Source organism: Neopsephotus bourkii, unplaced genomic scaffold (genome assembly GCF_033783945.1).
Source record: "Neopsephotus bourkii isolate Nb327-2 ecotype Australia unplaced genomic scaffold, CSIRO-AGI_Nbou_v1 NB_1423, whole genome shotgun sequence".
NCBI lineage: Eukaryota > Metazoa > Chordata > Aves > Psittaciformes > Psittacidae > Neopsephotus > Neopsephotus bourkii.
Genome location: NW_026901900.1, coordinates 4,738,576 through 4,753,356, shown reverse-complemented (window position 1 = coordinate 4,753,356; position 14,781 = coordinate 4,738,576). Strand labels below are relative to the sequence as shown.

The following is a 14,781-nucleotide window of genomic DNA, read 5'->3' as shown; positions in this document are numbered from 1 at the left end:
GGCAGATGTTTTTATAAAATGGATGTGACATCTGATTGCTGAGGCTGAATCACTGATGTTTTGCTCTGTGTCCATCTCTGCTGTAGTCACAGTCTGCATTTCACACTTGGCATGCGACTGAGTGATGGGCTGCACTGGGAATTGAAACTGGGGCAGCCCACTGACTTCTGAGGTGGTAAACCATGTACTCTGGGTGTGATACAGCAGCTTCTGGAGACAGATACAGAAGCCAGAGCTGCAGAATTGCTCAGTGTTCCTCCAGCTTCTCCATCCTTTTTTCCCCTGTTTGAACTTCTTAAGGAACAAGTGGCCGATGTACCACATGGACAAGCTCAATAGGCAGCTTCCACGTGAAATTCAAGGCAAAACTTCTGTAACTGATACGAAGAAACATTGGTGTTTCTCACTTGCATCAGCTGGGGCAGAGGCTGTTGCAGCAACTGGCTGATCCTTGAAGTGGAGCAGTTGTTTATTGCAGCTGCCAAGTGAGACCAGTTGGGTCTTTGGGAGGGCATGAACTGGTGAAAGACACCTCCCACTTAACTGGGACAACTGTGCTTGTGGCATCCTGGGGCATAAAGGCAAATGTGTTGGAGAAGAGCAGGGAAGTGCTGTCTGTGGGCAGCCGTGAGGATCTGAGCTCCAATGGAAAGCTGCCAGTGCAGCATCCCAACCACAATGGGTACAGCATCTCTGATACAGGTCATGAGAAGACTCACACATTTGTCACCCAAGAGATAGCCTGTCACTTGTGCAGACAGGAACAGAGCTGCTGCAGGTGCTCCTTGTTCAGTACTTCAGCCTTTTGTTGGTGAACACGTGATTTACTGAGAATTTTTAATCCTGAGGAACAAATTGTTCAATTTGAGTTTCATGGCTTCTAAGACAGCACTTTTCAGGTCTCCATCTCATTAATGCCTTTATTCAGAGTGATGATCCAAGCAGGAGGACTAATAATAGAATTTAACAGTGTTGCTTTTGATTTGAGAACTGCACGAAGAATGGTGTCAAATTAAAATACTTAAGTTCTGTGTGTTGCTCTTTGTCGCCTGAACTCTTTTTGTGACAAGTGACATTAATTTTCATATAATTCTGGAAGAAAGAAATCAGATCCCTATTTGTAATTGCTACTGGTTAGGAATGGGATGTGTGTGTAATGTGGGTTGGATTGATTAGACTCATTATGACATGAAATGAAAATGTCAGACCACAGAAATAAGCAATAGAATTGTTGCATATTTTATTACACTTTTGCCATGGGTTTTGCATAATTGAAGAAGGATCATGCACACAAAAAATAACCTTGCCCTCAAAAACAGCATCAGAACAGAAAAAAACCCCCTCTCAATTATTGGAATCAACTGAGTCCCAGGAGATTGAAGAGTGTGATTTGTCTGAATAATTGCATGCAAAGAAATATGGGGGGTGGGGGGGAGAGGGGTACGGAAATACAAGAAATCTGTATTCTGGCTTAGAATCTTAATGAGGATACTGGTTTGCATCTCTTTACAAGCACAGGGTTGTGCCAGCAGCAATGGAAACATTTCCAAACAGATCCTAGTGATGCCATGGCTGGAAGATCTGGAAGGAAAAACATGTTCTTATTAGCACTTTACTTTCCTTAAATAAGCTGCAGCACCTTGTGACGAGAATTGATGCCCTGCTTTAATCATTTAAAGCTTTTCTAAGACTAGGATTTGATGGCTAGACCCTTTTCCCTTTACCTTACCACAGAAATACTATCAGTAAGTGCTGTTAGTCCTGAATCACTCTGTGCTGGTGAGAACCATCCAAGTACTATTAATGGCTGTCCCTGCCAGCTTCCCAGCTCTGGACTTGTGCCTCGGGAGGTTTGGAGCTGTTTGCTCCATGGGACATTTTGTGGTGGGAAAACAGAGAGCAGAAGTATGTGCTCCTGTGCTGTAGTGAGGGGACTTTGTCACAAGCTGGGGGATGGAAAACAGGCTTGGTCAGAGCAATGCTGGAGAGAACAGAGCTCTCTGGGAGCAGAGTGGCCTCTTCTGTAGAGCAGCAGTAGGGTCCATATGCCTGCTGTGCCTCAGAGCCTGTCATGAGGAGCATGGCCCTGGTGAGAGCACTGCAGACTTTTTCTCATGACCTCTCTGGTCTCCTCCAGATGTGCTAAAAATATCCCCTGCGATGGAGGTCCGTCAAACAGTTTCTTACTTCTGCTGTGTTTGACTCTTGCTCCATAAAATTCATTAATCCTACCTGTTTATATCTTCTGCTGTCCCCACATTAGCAGAGGCTCAGCTCTGCATTCACACAGGCCTAGCCAGTCAGTTTATTAGCATTAAAGGCCAACACCTGGAGCTTAGAACAAGATGAACAACTGTTTAAATTACATCTTGTTTTGGACTAAGACCAAGAGTGAAGGATTTTGGCTCAAAGACTTCTAAGGGAGGAGGTATCAGGCATGTGTAGCTGTGCTACAGCTTGCCCTGAGGCAGGGAAGGGGTGAATGGCTTCCTGAAGTTCCTTCCAGCCCAATTCTCCGTGATTCTGGAAAAATGTGATTACAGTGATTAAACTAGCTGTGCAACTTGCTGGAGATCAACAGCTTGTGTGTGTTTTATGGCTGTTTTCATCATGTTAGTTGATGCAGTCTTTTGTGGGAGGAGTGTTACAAATGCAGGTCTCCAGCATCATGCTACTGCATATTAAGGTTAATCAAGGCCATTGCCTTTGCCAGCACTTCTGCATGTGTGACTCTGTGGAGAGCTGGAATATTAATAGTGTGCACGTTCCCTGAGTGATTCATTGATTAATTGATTTCAGTAGGCTGGTTCCAGCTTCTGCCAGCTGAGAGTCTAACCTGGTGTTATTTATAGTAATGTTTCACGTGGTTGTGTAACCTCAGTGTGAGGATTTGAAATCTCAATGGGTCTGATCCTCCAAGTATACCTGTAATTTCTGAGCTCCTCGGTTCTTGGTACACAAGTGATGTTGCACATAAAGTGCCCTTTATTTAAGATTGCAGCTAATTTGGTATTTAAAAAACCCAAAACAAACCTCCAAGCCCCCACCCCCCCAATGTCTCCCCACCCCCCAAAACCTCCTGAAAGCAGCAAAAAGAGACAGTAACAACAACAAAACACTCTTCTAACCCCCATATCCAGAAGGTAATAATACCAGGTTAATCACCTGGAAACAGAGTATTCTAAACCACTGATTTTCCACATATTTAATACTGAGAGTTATCTGTTGCAATATATTTTTAAACAAGTACTCCTGGGAACAGCAATGAAGATGTTTTAAGTGCTTCCACACAGACCTATTTTGGTAGGATTTAGTCTGAAACTCATCTTTGTTGCAAAACATCTTTGGGCCAGATCTGTCCCTGGAGTAATTTTTTCTTGATTTTTTTTAATAGCATTGCAGGAAGGGTGAATCTGGCTTTTGTTTTAATTTATAACACAGGAAATACATACAGCTACAGCGCATCTTTGCCCAGGCTATGGTACACAAGGGGAAAACATGCGTGATTCTATCAGTACTTTGTTAATTTAATTATAACAACAGATGCAGCATTTAATCTATTTAACTTTTGAGTTACTAAATCCTACTCTCAACTCCAGCTCTGGGACCCCCAACAGAAGAAAGATATGGAGCTCTTGAAGCAAGTCCAGAGGAGGCCATGAAGATGCTGCAAGGGCTGGAGCAGCTCTGCTCTGGAGCCTGGCTGAGAGAGCTGGGCTGGTTCAGTGTGGAGAAAAGAAGGCTTCTTAAGGGGAGACCTTAGAGCAGCTTCCAGTGGCTACAAGAAACTCCGGGAGAGGCCTGGGACAAGTGCCTTTAGGGACAGGACAAGGGGGAATGGCTTTAACCTTCCAGAGGGGAGACTGAGATTAGACATAAGAAAGAAGCTCTTCCCTGTGAGGATGCTGAGGCGCTGGCACAGGGTGCCCAGAGAATCTGTGGCTGCCTCATCCCTGGCAGTGTTCAAGGCCAGGTTGGACACAAGGGGCTTGGAGCAACCTGGTCTAGTGGAAGGTGTCCCTGCCTGTGGCAGGGGGCTGGAGATGGATGAGCTTGAAGGTCCCTTCCAATCCAAAAAATTCTATAGTACTCAAAACTTTTATTTTCCACAGCTACAGCACTGAGTGAAGTCTCACAACTCTTGAACCATTCAACAGCTTTTCAACTTCCTACCTCTGAACTGATAATTTAGTGTTTTTGCTGGTAGCATTTTATTTCAAAACAGGGAGATGTAAATCTCTCTTCCTCTCTGCTTGTACCAACACCTATTTCCTCCTGTGTTTGCAGAAAGAAGAATGCCTCAAGAGACCTTCTTCCACTTTTTTCGTTTTCTTTCTTCCCTCTTCCCTTTTTAGGTTAGAACATGCTCACAGTTAATTTAAAAACAAAGCTCTTTTGGAGGTGGAGTTTAGGCATATTTATATTCAGTGGCATTTGGTATGTGTTCAAGAAAACACTTCCATTCAAGGCATTTCTCAAACTGGAAAGCAGTGCTACTTGTGTTTGGTGGCCTGGAAATAACAGAAATATTTCAACTGATATTTCTACTTTATGTTGCCTTCAAACAGAAATCTGTTCCTGTTGCTTAACCACAGTGCACAGAAATGAAATGTTTACACCTGTGCAGCCAAGCTGGTGGTGGGATGTCACCACCATCTGTGGTTAGGGAGGGCAGAATTCTGCTCAAGGGCTTCTTTGTTTGTGTGACTGTCCTAAGCCCAGTGCTTTATGTCAACTCTGGTCTGCTTTTTTTGGATCAGGACAAGCACCCTCTAAACCATCTTTATCTTGTCCTAGTATAAATGTGATCAGCTGTACAATCATAGAAGGTTTGAATTGGAGGGGACCTTTAAATCCAGTTCCAACCCCTGCCATGGGCAGGGACACCTTCCACTAGAGCAGGTTGCTCCAAGCCCTGTCCAGCCTGGCCTTGAACACTGCCAGGGATGGGGCAGCCACAGCTTCTCTGGGCACTCTGTGCCAGCGCCTCATCACCTTCACAGGGAGGAACTTCTTCCTTATATCCAATCAAAATCTGCCCTTTTTTTAGTTTCAAACTGCTGCTCCTTGACCAGTCACTAGAGACACTGGTAGAAAGTCTTTCCCCATCTTTCCTACCCTTTAGGAACTGAAAGGCTGTGATAAGGTGTCTTTGGAGCTTTCTCTTCCATGCTGAGCAACCCCAGCTCTCACAGCCTGTCTTCATAGCAGAGGTGCTCCAGCCCCTGACCATTTTCATGGTCCTCCTCTGGATCTGGTCAAGCAGGTTGTTCCCTGCAGGTGCTGTTTTCCTTTTTTCTCTACAGAAAAAGTCACGATTAGCTTAGACCAGCCAAAAGGACCAGCTTAGCCTGAGTACACATCTTCTGCATGTCACTGGTAGAGGCAATGGATTGTCCCACTCAGTGACTGTGGTTTTGTTCCACCCATGACCTGCCCTGGTGTTTAGCTACCCGCTTCCATGAAAGGAGATGAACAGTTCTGGCCAAATTAGGGTGCTCTGGGAGAAGGCGGATTGTGTGCATCTCTAAGCAGTCAGTTCTGGGAATCCACTGTGCTCCACAGTGAGTTCAGCCATTGATGGTGTTGTGCCATGCCTTGGGATTCTACATAGGGGACTAAGAAATAGTTTTTGATACGTAGTAAGTTCACATAATGATTGATAGGAAGTTCTGGCTCCTCACTGGATCTCAGGTGAAGAAGACTCAAATAAATTTGACTTGGTGACCCTTCTCTTTATTCTTTTGAATAGTTTGCCTTCCAGGTATGGAAACCCTTTCCTCTCGTGTACTTCCCCAATCACTGGGGCTTTCCGCGCTTGCACGGTGGTTTAGTCACCTTCCTGCATGGGGAGGAAGGGGCTTTTTTCTGCTGTATGTAGCAGATGGGGCTGGGGTTCTCCAGTTCATCTTCCCTCATGCTGTAGATTGCAGGAGCACAGTGCTCTGGTTCTTTAGATGACTACTTCAAACTGACAATGTTAATAGCACTCGCAGTCTTTTTGTTATCTAGATAATTAATCCACAAGGTATTGCACACAATGTGGTGAATAATACAGGAAGTGATTAAACTGAGTATTTTCCACCGTTATCCTGTATGTGAAGCTGGCATACTGGGGGCACTGCAGAAAACAGTGGCAGGTTTGATTTGTTCAGTATTACTGTAGTTGGTGACATTTGAGCTGGAATTTCTGATTATTTTGCTTTTGAAGGGATTTTTCCCATTGCTATTAAATGTCAGTTTGGGAATCTGGGCTCCTTGGACTTCTCATAAACTCAGTGGAGGAAGGCGAGTGTCTATGGAAGCTGTGTGAGAATGATATTTGACATCAGTGCTCAGCATAGCTGCTTTGATTTGCCCTCTGGATGACCATGCTAATGCTCTAAGGAGCTTGCTTTCCCATTTTAGCTACAGCAGTTAAAGACGAAAAGGTAGGTAACATGAATGCTTCTATAAATATGTATGTTTTAATCAAGCCATTGTTTATAATTAAATAATGATCATAATGGTATTGAGAAGGGCTTGAGTGGGATGCATAAACGGCCGTAAGTGAGACAGAGACAAGTGGTTGATGTCTTCAATTTTTAGCTGAGCTCTTGGGTAAGATTAATAGAAGGTGTTTGTGGCTGAACTACAGTGATTTATCTGATGCAAAGAAAGGGAGAATGAGACATGAGAATCTGGATGGAATTCTTGTTGCCTTGGCCTCCTGCGTGTCTGCCTTACTTCTTAACATACTGTCTCCTCCTGCCTCTTAAGTCAGTTGCTGAAGGAATGCAGCTGCCCCATGGGAATTCTTTGAGAAGGCATATTTAAAAGACCTGTTCAGAGGCTTTCTCTAGAATGGGTGTCAGCACCGTCTGGCAATGGAAATGCCCCTTGGATAAGATGAAAGAACTCTGAAATGGTGCATAAATCTCTTTTCCAAGATAAGAACCTGTGCTGTAGCCTCTACAAACTCTTCCATTTTTACTCTAACAAATGTGTTAATCTCCCTGGTAGCAAGACTGGTGTTTCTCATGGTGGACAAGGCACATTTGCTGGCATGCATTCCAGTAAGGCCAGTGCTGCTGACCTGCAAAGTTCATCCATTGACTTCAAACTTTTAATGGCCTTACTGTCCTTTTTTTAACCATTGTGTGAATTTAACTAAACACTGTTTTCCTGGAAGTGCTGGGTTTTCAATGGCAGTAGATGCTTATGTTGAACAGAAGCCATAGGAAAACACCGAGCACAGTAGGATACGGATCAACATTAATTTGCAGACATATACTTCCTGAATCGAGCTCTGCAGAGCTGTACAACCACAAAGACTTATTGTTTGTTCCACCCGGCCCTGAGGTGTGTGTTTAATTAGCCGTGTTTGTCAGAGGGGAAATGCTTCTTGAAAGAGGGTGTTTAACCTGAAGCTGGGAGTTGTGAGTGTAGCTGCGCATAAGGTGATGCCACGGTATTGAACTCTTGTGGAGGTGACTGTCACCCTGCTCAGAGACACACAATACTGCATCTCATGCAGCCTGACTTTGCAGCAAACAGGTTAGTAGTGCTGGCAAGGTGATGTTTGGGGAAGGAGGTGGCAACTGGCAGCTTTATCTGGAAGATCTAAACCGAACAGTTACCTAAAACATGAGTGGGATGTTGCCTTATGTGAAAGATGAGCTGTGGGTCATGTCTCTCTGGAGGGATAAAACATTGATCAAGGGCAGACAAAGGTAAAGTGTCCAAAATTTTTCCTGTTTGGGAGACTGATTCGGGACAAGGTTGTTGTTAGCTTCCAGAAAGATATAGGTTGTAAAATGGGAATAGTGGTTCAGCCCTCTGCGTAGACTGTAAACTTGCGAAGCATAATTGACTCTCGAGTGTGTGTGGGCACTGAGGCTGCTCTTAGTTTGGTTCTAGTTGCTGTTTGTAAAATAAATGTATAACATGAGCTCTAATGAAACTTGAACAGTGATGATTGAGATATTGTCATTTCAGCCTTTGGCAACTCTCTCCTCATTGCCTGCATGTATTGTGAAAGATGAAGGAGTTGGGGTTGTTTTTCTGACTGCCCTTAATAGATTTCCCTTTTCCATCTGTGCTTGTCTGATCTTAAATGTTGCTGGGATTCTAACCTTTGCCTACAAGTTAGACTGATTTGTCTGCAGGGATAAAGTAGTGTGATGCTCCCTCTGCACTAGCTGATGGTGTTCATACTGTTTCAACTGTTCCCAGTCTGGAATAACTTTGCCTGATACTACTCTGTGTACTGATTTTCACTAGCACCTTGCATGATCCCAGTTGACTGTGTGTGTCTCTTCTGGGGGTTCTGCTTCCTTGAATTGACTTCTTGCTCATATGAGTGCAGCACAAGCTGATCATGGCTATAGATTTTCTTAAATGGGGCTGATTTGGGACTGGGTGGAGACAGCTGTTGTAAGCTGGAAAGATCCTTAAGACTCACATCTGGCTGAGTTAACACCACGTTCAAACTGTGTTCATCATATTCAAACTTTCCCCAGTTGTAGTTTGGTGCCATTGGTACCTGTGATGTTGTGGCTTTTGGTACCAGTGCTGCAAAGGTGTAGGTGGGAGAACAAGAAGCAAGAGAACAAAAAGCATTAATGACAAATATGTGCAGGGGAAGGCTCCTGCATTACTTTTGATAGCCTGTTTGCTTTCATAATCAAATGCATTTCTAAACTGGAAATGGATTCTGTTGCTGTCTGGAAGTAAAAATGCTGCCTTTGTCGTGCTTGTGCAGCATTTCTGATTGCTTTTTTGGGGATCAATGTTAAAGCAAGTGGGACAACATCCTCCGTGCAGGCAAGGTCCCGAGTTCAGTGTAGTGGGTAAGAATCCTCTGTTTATAACGTCTTGTATCTTGATATGAAAAGAGCTATGGCTGGCTTGTTAACATTCCCATTAAAGGGGGACTACTCAACTTCTCTTGATGAAATGGGACTTAACTGTTACAAGCTGTTATCTTAAACTCTAATGTGTATAGTAAACTCCCATTGATGAACGGCTGAAGATGCACCCTGCTGAGCACTGAGTCTGTTGAGGAGTGCATGCTGTTTGAAAGAGGACAGATTTTGATAAATGGGTCTCTGTCTTACTACTAACACACTGGAGAAGAACGTTCTGTATTCCCCAATGGAACAGGAAAGCCCTCAGGCTCTCAGCTCATATTGCAGCTTTTCAATGTGGGTCTTCATCTTGGAGTTGTTTCTGAGGACAGTATTTACAAGTGTGGCTTACAAAAGCATGTGTTTAATGTGTCTTTGTTGTTGTAGAGATGATAAATCCATGGGCAAATAACAAAAAGGAAAACACGGGACATTGGTAATAACTTGGGAAGGAAGAAATACTTAAAATAGGCTTTGGGATCAAAATGCTGTCAGTCCTTCAGGCATAAGAGTTGTAAATCCCTCGTATTTCTTTTGCAGCACCAAGTTAACAGCCTCTAACTCTAACATAGTTTATAAACCTTCTTCTGTGTGTCTGTTAATCCATAACTTTTGAGCTTATTTTAAACATCATCAACTTCATTTTCTAAACTTTATTCAACAAATTACCTCTTTGGATTTTTGCCTCTTGATCCTAAACCAAGTGTTTTGTTCAGTCCTAAGAACAGACTGAACGTCAAATGGCTCCAGAACTTTGGACAAAGTGCTGCCTGTAATAGAACAAAGCATTGTGGTGGTGTAATTTATGATGTTTCCTACTGATGTGCTCATGCAAAAAAGCATGTCTTGCTCTCTCAGTATTTAGCATCCAACATGTTGTCTCGTGCTGACAACCACAGCCTGTTCCAGATTAATTTAAGCCTTGGTGACTTGCTTAGCATCAGAAACGTGATTTTTGGTGCAGTTTGGAATAGAGCCTTTCTGTTGTGACTGGGTTCCTTGCTGTAGTTGGGGGCAGCTTTCTTGCTGAGGAAGTGAGCTCCTGGTGTACCCAAACCCATTAGGATGAGCAGGTCCCACTTTGTATTTTGATGTATTCTTCTTGCTCAGTATTTTTTTTGCAATTTTAAACCATAAATTAAAACATGACAAAACACGATTGTCTAATTTATAATCAGCTGTTAATGTTCTGGTTTGGCAGTGTGGAATCCTCCACTACTTTTAGAGCAAGCAGGTTGAGAGTGATTGTGTTGGGAGCTGAGGAACAACCTATGATATACATAGGGAACTTGAGCAACTTGGGTTAAGCATTTGGTGGTGTTGTGGAGAGTCGGTTTGTTTTGCTCAGGTTTATGGGATCAGTAACAGGTCAAGAATTTACAGTATAGGGGCTTTTATCTCCTTTTTTTTTTCTTCAGAAATGGTGCTGACATTTGCAGAGCACCTTTGCTGTAGGGAAGCACAGCTAAGGAATCAAGAATGCATAACTATACAAATACCAGTTCCTCTTTCACCCTTTATCACATAGACAGTTCCTTTCCTAATGAGTCCGTAAGGTCTCAGTAGGTTACGCAGTCATGGAAAAAGCTAGTGATTACTTTAGTGATAGGACACACTATCACTGTGTGATGTCAGCGTCCTTGCTGGGATGTAATACATGACAATGTGCTCACTGCAGTGCCAAGTATTCACCTGTGACCACTTGTTGGAGTGTCCTATTGCAACCCAGAGGTTTTGCTTTTTAAAAAACATGGGGGTGATAGAGGCATGTTGGAATTTTAATTACAATTTTTCTCTTGTTTTATTTTTAACTAGCCCATTTAGCTATTGGAGGAGAGCAGGAACAGGACCACAGAAACACCTTTTGCCATCTCTTCCTCCCTTCTACAAACATCTGAAGCAGTAAGATGGAGTCCTATGGGGACACCGCATAGTGACAGTTTTAAGGAGTCCTTACCACATAGTTTCTTGCCAGCATATGAAGCTTGTTGGCCTGAAGGTTCCCCTCTTTTGCTGCAGCCCCAGCAGGTGCTCAGAGCCCCCTGAGTTCTCTGTTCAGCAGAGGAAGAAGGACAAGGTCTGGCTTCTTTGTAAAGAGGTTCAGCTGGCAGTGGGTGGTTATGATTGCCTATCAATAGGTATTCATCGTATTAATGAAGCTGCTGCTGTTAAAACTGGAGCTAAGGGACAGCTTTTCAGCTGCCTGTTTTAAAGTAAGCTGTAAAGTACCACCTGTGAAATGGTGGTACTGAGAGAGCTCCAAGGCTTGTGAGATGGCTTTTTTCAAACCCTTTTCAGGCTGACAGCACCCTCATTCAGAGATGTGTTTGTCTATATGCAAGTGACAAATGGCATTCACTTCTCTGGGAGCTCTGTACAGTTGCTTTTGTGAACCTTGACTAGCAAGAGCCAAACTGTGACTTAATACTGCTTTTGTTCCTCAGCTGCAGGCATCTTATGACAAAGACTTTCAGCCCCTTTCTTGACACTGTATGAATCTTGTTCTGCAGCACTTTGGGTTTTGACTTCTGTAAGGTTTTTCTTTGGTTTTGAGTATCAACAAACATGAATATGCATATTTCATTTTCCTTTATGAGACTGTTGTGAGCTAGTGTGTGACTTTTTGGGATGCAGGTGGTTTGTTTTAACACATTTTACCATGATGGAGAAACCCGTAGTACCTCTTAGGACTACTACTATTCTGGTTGTTTTCTTGTTCAACTTAAGTACTCAAGTTTTCTTCCAGTTCAAGTTAAATCCAGTTCAATTCCACTTCTGTATCATGAAGTGAGTGAATTGTCCTCTCAAATGCCCTGGGGAAGGATGTGAGGAGCAGAGCTGAAGAGTCCTATTAATTCCAGTGGCATGGCTGGCCCCCTTTATGATTGCTGCTGAGGAAGGACAGTATGAGACTTCCCTCCAGGTGGTCTGTCAAGCAGAAAGGTAACAATTGAAGGAAATTCTTTTCCTGCCACCAGCTCACAAGCTCAACAAACAATCCCTTTGCGGAGACACTGGGGTCATCCTTCTAGTGTCTTATTTGTCTTTGTTCACTACTTGGAATTTGTTGGGCAGTCCCTTTCTCCAGGGACAAGGGAATGGTGGCCTGTTTCTCCCTTCCTGAACCTCTTTATGCCTTTCTAAGAAAACCAAGAAAAGAAGATGACAGAAAACAACCTAGAAACTGTCCCGTGTGACCATGCATAACCTCAGTTCATCCTTGTGTACATGCTACAGTTGAGTGACTGCTTTCGTTCAAGGTGTTCTTCATTCTAGAGAATCTAAAAGGCCAAAAGCAGCTCAGTTGTGTGAGCAACACGTCAGCAAAGTGTTCAGATGGAGGCATGTGTCTGTAGAAAGTAACACCCTTCCATCTCAGACTGCTCTGTTATCCTTTTATGTGCAAGGTACTGACTGGTATTCAGCCGTGCCCAGTCAGAGCTACCTGATTTATGAGCTTGCAGTAGTAGATGCTGCTGATTGTAGCTGCTTCTGAAGAGCATGTAAAAAGTCACCAGCTTTGACAGTTGTGACCCAGTGCAATTTCTCTAAGGTTTAGTTGTCTATGAATTCTTGGTTTTCAGAACTCTGTTTTTTTTTTCCATCAAACTGTTAGAAGATGCTATTCCACTAAATGGCCTGTGGCACGTTGTGTTCTTTGTAAGGCTTCTGTTGATCACTGTTGCAGTTTAATAGCTTCATGTGTAGCAGATTTGATTGTGCTAAACCCCTATGGTGTATGCACTGCCTCTTGTAGCTTGTTCTGGCTGACATACACTCTGGCACCCACTCATTCCTTTTAAATCCTTCAGGACATCATGCCTAAGTAAGGTGGGACACAGCCTTCTGTTTAATTTCTTGTTCCACCTCACTTTTGGAAGATCATGTCATCAGTTTTACTGGTCTCCTTATTTTTTGCCTTTTCCTCCAGGTCTTTCTTCCCTGCCTTTGTAGTGGCGTCCTTTTTGACTTGAGTTGCAGTGAGGAACCACATACCTAAATCTCTGCCAGCTCAGAGTGGTAAGACAGGTCTGGGCAAGGAGGATGTCTCTTTGTGGACACAGTGCAGGCTGGAAGGTGGGTGTAGTTGCCTGTGCCAACACTAGCTCCCTGAGGTGAAGGTTTTATTTCTTTCCTGTGAGTAAGCTGGGAGTGTGTTGGCTTGAAGTAGCAATAGGTTTAAGAAAACCTTTGTTTCCTTTTCTCTGTATCTAAGAAAAGATACATCTTGTGTTAAGAAATCAAAGCAGAGGTTGGATGCTTGCTCTGAGCCATTTGCAAGCACAGAGGGAAGGAAGAAGCAATCTTGTTGTCTGTTTTGTTCTTAGGAAAAGAAGGGAACTCAAGTTGTTGAGTTGGCAGGTCACTGATACATATCTGCCCCATCTGAATAAGTACTTAACTTTTGTATAACTAGCTATGAATGTATTTGAGGAGCTGGCAGGCTGCAGAGCGCTGTGTGGTTCTCATTATGTTGGTGTTTTTACATTTGTTGAAAATGGGCTTCTTTTATGGGTGGTAGAATTCCTTTTAAGTTGTCATTCAGAAACACCCCAAAGGGAGCTGAGGCCTGACAGCTCAGCAGATCGTGCTGTGCCCTAGCTCCAGGCAGGATGCTGGTGTGCCCTAAGGAACAGCACGTGGCATGGAGCAAAATCTGGAGCTTCATCAGCCTTACTATACTCCTATTGGCAAGACTCTGGAATTCACAACGCTGGTGTAACTTAGGCAGCGTGTGGAACGTTTACTTTGCTTGGTCTCATTTTTCGCTGCTGTAGCTACTGAATGCACAACTACCTGATTAATGTAGAGGCTTTAATCTTCTGACCCCCTTACTAACACCTATTAATTGCACTCATAGATTTATGAATTTGTAAAGCTAGAGGGGATGATTATGTTCTGTAGTTCGGTGTCTTCATGCAGCTGAACACAAACCTTTCACTAAGTCTAGCATTTTATTCCCTTTGCTTTAAAAGTGAGTGCCTTGTTCTAAGAATGTGGTTTCTAGTCCCAATCTCCAGTCACTGGAATTTCTCAAACCACTGTCAGGTCCACTGCTTATGGGAGGATCAGGGTGGTCTTAATCTTTGCATTTTAAAAATCAAATGAGCAGAGCTGTTACAACTTCCTCAACACAGGACGTGTTCTTCAGTTCACAGATGTTGCTCTTCCATTTACTTTTTAACTTCCTACCTTCTTGATAAATAAAGACCCTCTTTGTTGTGCCAGTCATGTTTACATGCATGCCATAACCTGCCTCTTCTCTTGCTCCACATTTTTTATGTATATCAAAGATAACTTTACCCTTTTTAACTTACATAGAATCATAGAATGGTTTGGGTTGGAAAGGACCTTAAGTTTATATAGTTCCAACCCGTCTGCTATGGCCAGGGACACCTCACCCTAGACCATGTTACCCGAAAAGGTTCTGTCCTGTATATATATATATATATATATATATATATATAAATATAAATATATATATACATATATATAAAATATCTGGCATAGACTTCTATCCAGTTGAATATTTACCAAGACCCTCCATCATCATCACTGTAGCATCCATAATAAGATTTCTGTTTCAGGAGTATGACTACAGTCTTGTTCCTGGAATTTGCTTGGCCTCAATGTTACTCTCTCGTCTTGCTCACTCGATCTTGTGAAAGGAAATACAGAACAAGTGCGGAAACAGCCACATCAACATGTTTCTCTTCCCTGCAACAATCTTGCTGAAGTCTTGTGCTCTAGGTTCTAAGAGCATTCAGGATTCACCAGTCTCTTTTTAAGCATCTCAGGTCAGATGTTTTGAATGTTTCTGCTCCCCGCATCAATGAAAGGCTGTTCTGGTGCCTCCCTTTCCCTCAGAAATACCTTTAGTGCTAAACCTTTT

At 43.1% G+C, this 14,781-nt stretch overlaps 2 protein-coding genes across 5 annotated transcripts in view; one reads left to right on the top strand and one right to left on the bottom strand.

Annotated features, from left to right (window-relative positions):
• FAM107B (family with sequence similarity 107 member B) overlaps positions 1–14,781 on the top strand; it is a 60,538-nt gene that overhangs the window by 28,180 nt on the left and 17,577 nt on the right. The window contains exon 1 of one of the 3 annotated variants that reach the window (XM_061368172.1): positions 7,532–7,554. The exons of the other annotated variants lie outside the window; for them this stretch is intronic. The gene's annotated coding sequence lies outside the window, so the exon portion shown is untranslated. Of the gene's footprint in view, positions 1–7,531; positions 7,555–14,781 lie in introns of those variants that run through there. 3 annotated transcript variants of the gene reach the window in all.
• HSPA14 (heat shock protein family A (Hsp70) member 14) overlaps positions 1–14,781 on the bottom strand; it is a 156,254-nt gene that overhangs the window by 134,888 nt on the left and 6,585 nt on the right. The gene's annotated exons all lie outside the window — the stretch shown is intronic.